Source organism: Schistocerca piceifrons, chromosome 3 (assembly GCF_021461385.2).
Source record: "Schistocerca piceifrons isolate TAMUIC-IGC-003096 chromosome 3, iqSchPice1.1, whole genome shotgun sequence".
NCBI lineage: Eukaryota > Metazoa > Arthropoda > Insecta > Orthoptera > Acrididae > Schistocerca > Schistocerca piceifrons.
In genome coordinates this window covers 926,391,947-926,401,793 of record NC_060140.1, presented here as the reverse complement: position 1 = coordinate 926,401,793, position 9,847 = coordinate 926,391,947, and the positions used below count along the sequence as shown (strand labels likewise).

Below are 9,847 nucleotides of genomic sequence, written 5' to 3'. Positions count from 1 at the left end.
AGAACTACTGGCACTACGCAAACGCGGTGTGCCAGAAGCCCGAGCAACATTCCGGTCTCTACGGGGTTTAGGCGCAGTAAAAGCCTCACTGTCAACAACAACATCACCGGCAACAGAGACACTGTCGGGGACGGGAGTTGGAACAACCGCCGATTTATCGGGTTCCGCAACCGGGACAGGATGCGGAACAACGGCCGACAGCGGCACGGATTTCGGTGAAACATCGTCCACTATCGGTTTTTTAGTAATAGGTACAGGTGTCGCATCCGCGACCAAAGAGGGCTCAACAGGAGGTACAGAAACAAAGTCACTATCGGGAACAGACGTATCCATGGCGTCAGCGGGCGGTCGGCACAGGGGGGACGGCTGCGAGCTGCACACGTGCGGGGGGGGCGGAACCTAAACTCGTCGCAGCAACAGAGGCAAAACTAGGCCCACCTAACACATCCACACGTGGCAACTGAACAGGCGGCCTACGTTTAGGGCAGTTTTGTCGGTAATGACCGACAGCACCACAAAAAGAGCACGTCTGAGGTTGACCACTATATGTTATGAAAGCACGATGACCGTTAACTAGCAAAAAGGACGGAATATGCTGTCGTACGACCATCTTAACACTCCTCACGCCATTTTCAACTTGAAAAACATAGGCGGAGGACCACTTTTCTTTAGTAACAGATAGCACGGTCCCGTACGGCCGCAAATGACGAGATATCGTGTCATTCCGAATTTCAAAAGGCAAGTTAAACACACGAACATTTCGAAGGCCAAACCCACCATGAGAAATATTCACATTACTAATGCGACCGTCTAGATGTCTAAATTTACGGACGCCATTATTAACATTGACAACAGTATCACATAATTCCGGAGTTTTCAACTTCAAAAACACAGAATTAATAAAAGTGTCAAACTGAACACCAAGAACGTCATCGGTCGATAAACACAATTCCTCGAGTATCCAGCGATGAATTTCGAAAGCTGACGGTTTTCCGACGGAACTATCGAATTCACATTGTACGTTATTTTCACGCTCTTCACTAGCATCATAGAAACTTTCCATTACTTACGGACTTGATGAAATGTAGCCGCGAGGCAGAAGACAGACGGCACACGAGGCGCCGCCGACCAAGTCGCACACGGAAGTACTGCTCGCTCGGCACCGAGGTGTTGCCAGGCGGGCAGCCAGCCAAGTACTAACCGGGCCCAATGATGCTTAACTTCGGTGATCGGACGAGAACCGGTGCAATCATCATGGTATGGCCGTTGGCACTCATGTAATGTAGGAGCACGGCAGAATACGCGTTCGGCTTCTCTCCCAATACACAAAATGTTAGTTTTCCGCCGCATTTGACGAAAGCACTTCCTTCCGCAACAGCCGGCTCCTCGAGGACGGCGCGGGGGGGCGCGCCCGGCGTCCCAGCGGAGCGACGGCCGAATTAGCGGGCGCACCGCCGCGTGTGTGAGACGCACTGCTGCTCGTTGCACGTCCTGTCATTCGCTGGGCGCGTGCAGCCTTCGACACTAGCGGAGGGCGCATCTTGTCCCTGGTGTCCAGCGGAGGGCCTGTGCGGGGTGTGGCAGTGTCGTGCTGGAGGGCGCCACTGGTAGCGATGTGGGCTTCCTCGCCTCGCCTCGCCTCGCCTCACACCAGGTGTCTGCGTAGTTCGCAGTGCATTCGCACCATTCCTATCCCCTGTCCCCGTCCCGACTTGTCCCGACTTTGCTCGACTGCCGCTCGCTGCCGCTCGGGTCGTGGCCCATATGACAGTACAAGCACGACAAACATCTGCGAGACGGCCGTGGGCCTAACGGGCGTGTCCGAGACGCCGTTTGCGGCGGGTAGGGCAGCGCCGTGCCGTGGAAAGGTGCGAAAACAGGGACGCAGGACACAGGAGGGTCGCCAAAGCATCCATCTCTTCTAGCGACGAAAGAGAAATTTTTGTTTACAAATCTGCAGCCGTACAATGCAACAAAACAATAAGCCCTGACGTATTTCAGAACGTATCTGTCGGTTCGTACTGTTTTGTTATCTCCAGAGACTCTTTGGAAATCTTCCTTGGCACATTCTTCTTCGAGCTGAGGCCATTAATATCGTATCTTATGTTTATTACAGTCGTTTATTTTCAATTTCTTTTTGTTGGAACTTTGCACTGCTACGAAACAGTAGGAGGCCCGGGCTTATTTCAGATCACATCTGTCGATTCGTAGTGTTTCGTTATTGTCAAGGATTTCTTGGCACGTTTAAATTGCTGAAGGAAGCATCTTTGTCACAACGGAAAGGTAGTATGAAAAGAGGGCTGGCAGGGGTAGCGATGCAAAAAGGAGAAAATGTAAGGGATCCAACAGCACCTTTCTTTTTTTATTGGGCTGCCAGGGGTAGCGACATAATAACAAAAAAAAAGAAGGGAGCCAACAGCACCTTTTTTTTTTTTTTTATTTTTTTTTTACAATAAGTGAAATGAAAATAATGAGAAAAACAGAGAAAAACGCAAAACAGTCACCACTACGACTGAGAACTGAAACAGCAACAAAATTCCCGTCACGCCACAAACTGGGAAAAAACGAATAATGAAATTAAGAAAACTGACGCACAGGGCAAAACAGAAAATATGGCAAGAACGCCCAGAAAAAACGAAAAGACTTCTGATTTCGTTCGGTGATCAAGGGACGTCAAATGTCGTTCCAGAAAATTTGAAAAAGTCGCAGTAACGCATATTCATACCGTGTCGCTCAAAGGCAAGTGAAGAGATAAGAGAAAATAAAACGTCGATGCTACGCAGGTACGGAAAGCCGTGCAAAAGCATGCGCCAGTGCGGCCTGCAAAAAATTAGCAAAATTTCGCCGATAGTGTGGCGATGCCTGAATCTGAAGATGTTGGGGTCCATAGATAGGTGAGAAAGCCCAGATCGGTAGACAACTTGAGGGAGAAGAGAGCAAACACCGTGTGGCCAAAGATCCACACCGTGGCATTTCGCTTCGTGGTGGGGTAAACGACACACTGCGGAATTAAGACAGCATCCACTGTAACAGTGCGAGTGTCCACCCTCTGAATCAAACGAATCATGTCCCTGGCGACTTCCCAAACACGGCGGAAGCGGTCACACGCAAAGCGGTGTTCAATAGTGTCGTCGGCAGTACACACGTCACACTCACCAGACGGGATGAGATTTATAGAATAAAGTTTGGAGTTGGTAGGGATGGTGCGATGCACCACCTTGTACCACACCGCGTGGACGGAAGCCGGGGAGAACGTCATTGGCGAGGTTTTTCCACACTGCCACCCAGTTGCAGCGTGGCAACCGATACTCCCACTTGCAGCGAACGGGAGGTCCGCGGAAAGCCGTGCAGACAGCGCTAACCGTGTGGACGGAGATGTCACAGAGCGCCAGGTAACTATTATCAAGAAAGTAGCGGCGCACATAAGAAAGGTAGAACGGGATGTGCGACACAGAAACAGGGGCCACTTCAGAAAGAGGACGGTAACGATTAAAAACAAACGCAGTGGGACCGCAAGGAGCTTTCTGAATAACAGCAGTAGTTCGCTTCCAAAAAAGGGCCGCACATTTGGCGGAAAAATCAACTAGTCCTAAACCGCCATCGGACAGGTCCAAGGTGCAGACAGCATGCGATACCTTAAAAATCTCCCCCCTCCATAAAAACCAGTAAACCGCCTGTTGGATGGCGCGCCCCAACTGCTTGGGGACCGGGAGAACCTGCGCAAGGTACCATGCTCGCGCCAAGATATTGACATTTATCAAATGCACCTTATCCCGAAGGGCCACATTCCGGACCGCATAGATCCTGGCAACCGCACGAATCCGATACAGCGTAGGCCGCCAATTCAAGGCTGCCATCTGCTGTGGGTTCGAAGATAGAAGTATCCCAAGAACGGTAGGCTGCAGCTGGACACAAAACCAGTCCCTATGTAGGGTACGTGCGCGGGCGGTGAGCGGCAAAAGCACAGTTTTCCGGGGATTGATAACCGCCCCCGTAGCCTTTCCAAAGTTGTGCAAAACAACATGCAACCTGTCAACGTCGTCGATATGTTCAATAAATACGCCAAGGTCATCAGCATATGCGCGACAAACCAATCTGGTAGTCCCCATCTGAATGCCGCGACAGTCCTGACTGATAGAACGGAGGAGGGGATCCAGCGCAATGGCAAAAAGCGCCATGGAAAGTGGACACCCCTGCCGCACGGAACGACCCACACGGAAAGCAGGAGTGAGACGACCATTGACACATATACGGGAAGTAGCAGGTTGCAACAAATGCGTCACGAATCGGGTAAATATATAACCAAACCCCATGCGTACCATAACCCGACGCAAATAAAAATGACTAATGCGGTCAAAGGCATTTTTAAAGTCAACTAATAAAATCGCCGCTGTCCGGAGCCGAGCACTTTTCACATATCCTATACAGTCTCTGTAAGCAAGGATAGCGTCAAAGATATTCCGATCTCGGACCGCACATGTTTGCTGATCACTAAGTACGGTCGGCAAGACGTTTTTAAGTCGCTGAGCGACGCAGCGCGTAACGATCTTGTAGTCAGCATTTAATAAAGTAATCGGACGGACAGCATCGATATGAGGTACAGCACGGGATTTGGGAACAAGCGTCACAACCCCCTCCACAAAGGCAGTTGGTACAGTCACACCATTGCGAATATCGTTCGCTAAATCCACTAAAATCTCACTTAAAAGGGGAAAAAATTTCGAATAAAATTCCGCAGGAATCCCATCGGGACCCGGAGACTTCCCTTTGGGACTCCGCCGAACGGCGTCGAAAACTTCATCGGACGTATAGGCGTCATTTAAAAGATGCCTGTCCGGGCGAGTTAAAACATGTGGAACAACCCGCAAGAAATCTCGCAACGTATCGGAATCAACGTCAACATCACGGAAAAGCGATGCAAAATGTTCGAAGATATCGTTTTCAATGTCCGACTGTACAGAAGTCCGACCGCCGTTCCGCAACTGCCAAACAGTAATGCGCAAACGTTCGCGGCGTTTGCGTTCCCGATTTAAATGATAAATGGACAGAGGTTCCCCAGCAACAAAACCTGCAGGCTGACTGCGGACGGTCACCCCATCACTAGCGGCACGCATGTCAATTAAAAGCTGAGCTTGAAATCGCTTCAGAGTGGGCAACAAATCGGGCCGTGACGTCACTCGCAACGCCAAATCGCGTAAACAATCCTGGCGGAAGCGAGCCGTCGCCCGACGCCAGCGTGCCGCCTCACGGCTATAATCGATTAAAAAGTTGCGAATCGCCGGCTTAGCGATCGCAACCCACCACTCAATGGTGCTGCTATGACCGCCGCGAGTTCGCACCAACCTCTGCCACATACGGTTAAAACTAGTCACAAAATGGTCGTCATTAAGTAAACTACAATTAAACTTCCACAAATTAGTACGACGAGGAACACACAAACGAGGTAATAAAAGACGACAGGAATAGCTGGAGTGGTCGGAAAATATGACAGGAGTCACGTCAGCAGTACAAATACGGGCAGACAACTGCCTAGACACATAAATGCGATCGAGACGGCTACGCCCCGCACCGTAAAAATATGTGAAATAAGTAAAATCGGGGTGTAAAACACGCCACGTGTCGAGCAAATGAAAAACTAGTGACCAAAGCACCCAGTTCGTGGCATTGGTTCGGACGCGGCTCCTGATCTCTGTCGTCTAAAACACAATTAAAATCACCCCCGACGATTAAAGTATCGACATTCCTAGATAAAAGCTGACATAAATCCCTACCATAAAATTCAGCCCTGGCCGGTTTAACATTTCCCGACGGAGCGTACACATTCACAAACAAAATGCCAAAAATGGTACAGGCAACAGCACGACCGGTCGGTAAAATGTCAACATTAGAAACAGGTAAGCCAGAACGTACTAAAATTGCAGTGCCCGTATCAGAATCAGGCGCAACATTGTCAATCACAATAAAATCAGTAAAATCGTTCAAATATAAAAGCGCTTCACAAGTCACCTCCTGTAAAAAGGCGACGTGACAGTGATTATCATACAAAAAATCTTTAAGAAGCATTGCTTTCTGCGGATTTCGCAGCTTATTAAGATTTACCGTTAAAATGTTCCACTGGCTACAATCGGGAAACATATATACGTAAAACACAGGGAAAAAACAAGAACAGAAAAACATGAAAACGCGTAAAACACAATAAAACATACCAACGTGCGCGGAGGGGGAAGGACATACAAAGAGTCGCACTAATGGGAATCACCTGCCTCAACATCCTCCGACCATGCCCGTGATTGACTAGGAGGGGGGGGCGGAGGCGGTGGGGTCCCGGAAACTGTGACGGGATCCCCCGCGATGGAATGCTCCACAGCGGGCATTACGACATCAGAAGATAAGGCCGGCACCAAATCGTGGGTGGAAGGGGGGGCACGACGATGGTGCGAATCTTCGGCCTTTCGTTTTGTTGGTAAGGGTGGGGGCGTCACAGACACAGGCGGATCTACCGCCATGTCGGAATCGGCAGCGAAAAACGGTTGACTCAAGAATGTTTTTAGGTGTTGAACCGTGATATCACGTTGCTGCGTGGCAGTTACAACAGCACCCTCTGGCTGGGTGCGGGAAGATGTCTGCTTTTTCGCCTGCCGCCTGCCGCCCCCTCCCTGAGACGGGCGCTGGCCGAGATCGGCCCCGGAGCGCGCAGCCGGCTGTCGGGAGGTCGGTTGACCAACCGACTGAGCGTGAGGGGGGGCAGGAGAACGCGCCACCGGAGACGGACTCCGATTTTTGGCCGAAACACCACGCGTATCGAAAGAAGCAGAACTACTGGCACTACGCAAACGCGGTGTGCCAGAAGCCCGAGCAACATTCCGGTCTCTACGGGGTTTAGGCGCAGTAAAAGCCTCACTGTCAACAACAACATCACCGGCAACAGAGACACTGTCGGGGACGGGAGTTGGAACAACCGCCGATTTATCGGGTTCCGCAACCGGGACAGGATGCGGAACAACGGCCGACAGCGGCACGGATTTCGGTGAAACATCGTCCACTATCGGTTTTTTAGTAATAGGTACAGGTGTCGCATCCGCGACCAAAGAGGGCTCAACAGGAGGTACAGAAACAAAGTCACTATCGGGAACAGACGTATCCATGGCGTCAGCGGCGGTCGGCACAGGGGGGACGGCTGCGAGCTGCACACGTGCGGGGGGGGCGGAACCTAAACTCGTCGCAGCAACAGAGGCAAAACTAGGCCCACCTAACACATCCACACGTGGCAACTGAACAGGCGGCCTACGTTTAGGGCAGTTTTGTCGGTAATGACCGACAGCACCACAAAAAGAGCACGTCTGAGGTTGACCACTATATGTTATGAAAGCACGATGACCGTTAACTAGCAAAAAGGACGGAATATGCTGTCGTACGACCATCTTAACACTCCTCACGCCATTTTCAACTTGAAAAACATAGGCGGAGGACCACTTTTCTTTAGTAACAGATAGCACGGTCCCGTACGGCCGCAAATGACGAGATATCGTGTCATTCCGAATTTCAAAAGGCAAGTTAAACACACGAACATTTCGAAGGCCAAACCCACCATGAGAAATATTCACATTACTAATGCGACCGTCTAGATGTCTAAATTTACGGACGCCATTATTAACATTGACAACAGTATCACATAATTCCGGAGTTTTCAACTTCAAAAACACAGAATTAATAAAAGTGTCAAACTGAACACCAAGAACGTCATCGGTCGATAAACACAATTCCTCGAGTATCCAGCGATGAATTTCGAAAGCTGACGGTTTTCCGACGGAACTATCGAATTCACATTGTACGTTATTTTCACGCTCTTCACTAGCATCATAGAAACTTTCCATTACTTACGGACTTGATGAAATGTAGCCGCGAGGCAGAAGACAGACGGCACACGAGGCGCCGCCGACCAAGTCGCACACGGAAGTACTGCTCGCTCGGCACCGAGGTGTTGCCAGGCGGGCAGCCAGCCAAGTACTAACCGGGCCCAATGATGCTTAACTTCGGTGATCGGACGAGAACCGGTGCAATCATCATGGTATGGCCGTTGGCACTCATGTAATGTAGGAGCACGGCAGAATACGCGTTCGGCTTCTCTCCCAATACACAAAATGTTAGTTTTCCGCCGCATTTGACGAAAGCACTTCCTTCCGCAACAGCCGGCTCCTCGAGGACGGCGCGGGGGGCGCGCCCGGCGTCCCAGCGGAGCGACGGCCGAATTAGCGGGCGCACCGCCGCGTGTGTGAGACGCACTGCTGCTCGTTGCACGTCCTGTCATTCGCTGGGCGCGTGCAGCCTTCGACACTAGCGGAGGGCGCATCTTGTCCCTGGTGTCCAGCGGAGGGCCTGTGCGGGGTGTGGCAGTGTCGTGCTGGAGGGCGCCACTGGTAGCGATGTGGGCTTCCTCGCCTCGCCTCGCCTCACACCAGGTGTCTGCGTAGTTCGCAGTGCATTCGCACCATTCCTATCCCTGTCCCCGTCCCGACTTGTCCCGACTTTGCTCGACTGCCGCTCGCTGCCGCTCGGGTCGTGGCCCATATGACAGTACAAGCACGACAAACATCTGCGAGACGGCCGTGGGCCTAACGGGCGTGTCCGAGACGCCGTTTGCGGCGGGTAGGGCAGCGCCGTGCCGTGGAAAGGTGCGAAAACAGGGACGCAGGACACAGGAGGGTCGCCAAAGCATCCATCTCTTCTAGCGACGAAAGAGAAATTTTTGTTTACAAATCTGCAGCCGTACAATGCAACAAAACAATAAGCCCTGACGTATTTCAGAACGTATCTGTCGGTTCGTACTGTTTTGTTATCTCCAGAGACTCTTTGGAAATCTTCCTTGGCACATTCTTCTTCGAGCTGAGGCCATTAATATCGTATCTTATGTTTATTACAGTCGTTTATTTTCAATTTCTTTTTGTTGGAACTTTGCACTGCTACGAAACAGTAGGAGGCCCGGGCTTATTTCAGATCACATCTGTCGATTCGTAGTGTTTCGTTATTGTCAAGGATTTCTTGGCACGTTTAAATTGCTGAAGGAAGCATCTTTGTCACAACGGAAAGGTAGTATGAAAAGAGGGCTGGCAGGGGTAGCGATGCAAAAAGGAGAAAATGTAAGGGATCCAACAGCACCTTTCTTTTTTTATTGGGCTGCCAGGGGTAGCGACATAATAACAAAAAAAAAGAAGGGAGCCAACAGCACCTTTTTTTTTTTTTATTTTTTTTTTTACAATAAGTGAAATGAAAATAATGAGAAAAACAGAGAAAAACGCAAAACAGTCACCACTACGACTGAGAACTGAAACAGCAACAAAATTCCCGTCACGCCACAAACTGGGAAAAAACGAATAATGAAATTAAGAAAACTGACGCACAGGGCAAAACAGAAAATATGGCAAGAACGCCCAGAAAAAACGAAAAGACTTCTGATTTCGTTCGGTGATCAAGGGACGTCAAATGTCGTTCCAGAAAATTTGAAAAAGTCGCAGTAACGCATATTCATACCGTGTCGCTCAAAGGCAAGTGAAGAGATAAGAGAAAATAAAACGTCGATGCTACGCAGGTACGGAAAGCCGTGCAAAAGCATGCGCCAGTGCGGCCTGCAAAAAATTAGCAAAATTTCGCCGATAGTGTGGCGATGCCTGAATCTGAAGATGTTGGGTCCATAGATAGGTGAGAAAGCCCAGATCGGTAGACAACTTGAGGGAGAAGAGAGCAAACACCGTGTGGCCAAAGATCCACACCGTGGCATTTCGCTTCGTGGTGGGGTAAACGACACACTGCGGAATTAAGACAGCATCCACTGTAACAGTGCGAGTGTCCA

At 50.3% G+C, this 9,847-nt stretch overlaps 2 pseudogenes; both read right to left on the bottom strand.

The window, feature by feature from the left end:
• Nucleotides 1–1,153: 1,153 nt before the first annotated feature.
• Nucleotides 1,154–1,271, bottom strand: LOC124790637 (annotated as a pseudogene).
• Nucleotides 1,272–7,964: 6,693 nt separating this feature from the next.
• LOC124790636 lies at nt 7,965–8,082 on the bottom strand (annotated as a pseudogene).
• Between the last annotated feature and the right edge of the window lie 1,765 nt (nt 8,083–9,847).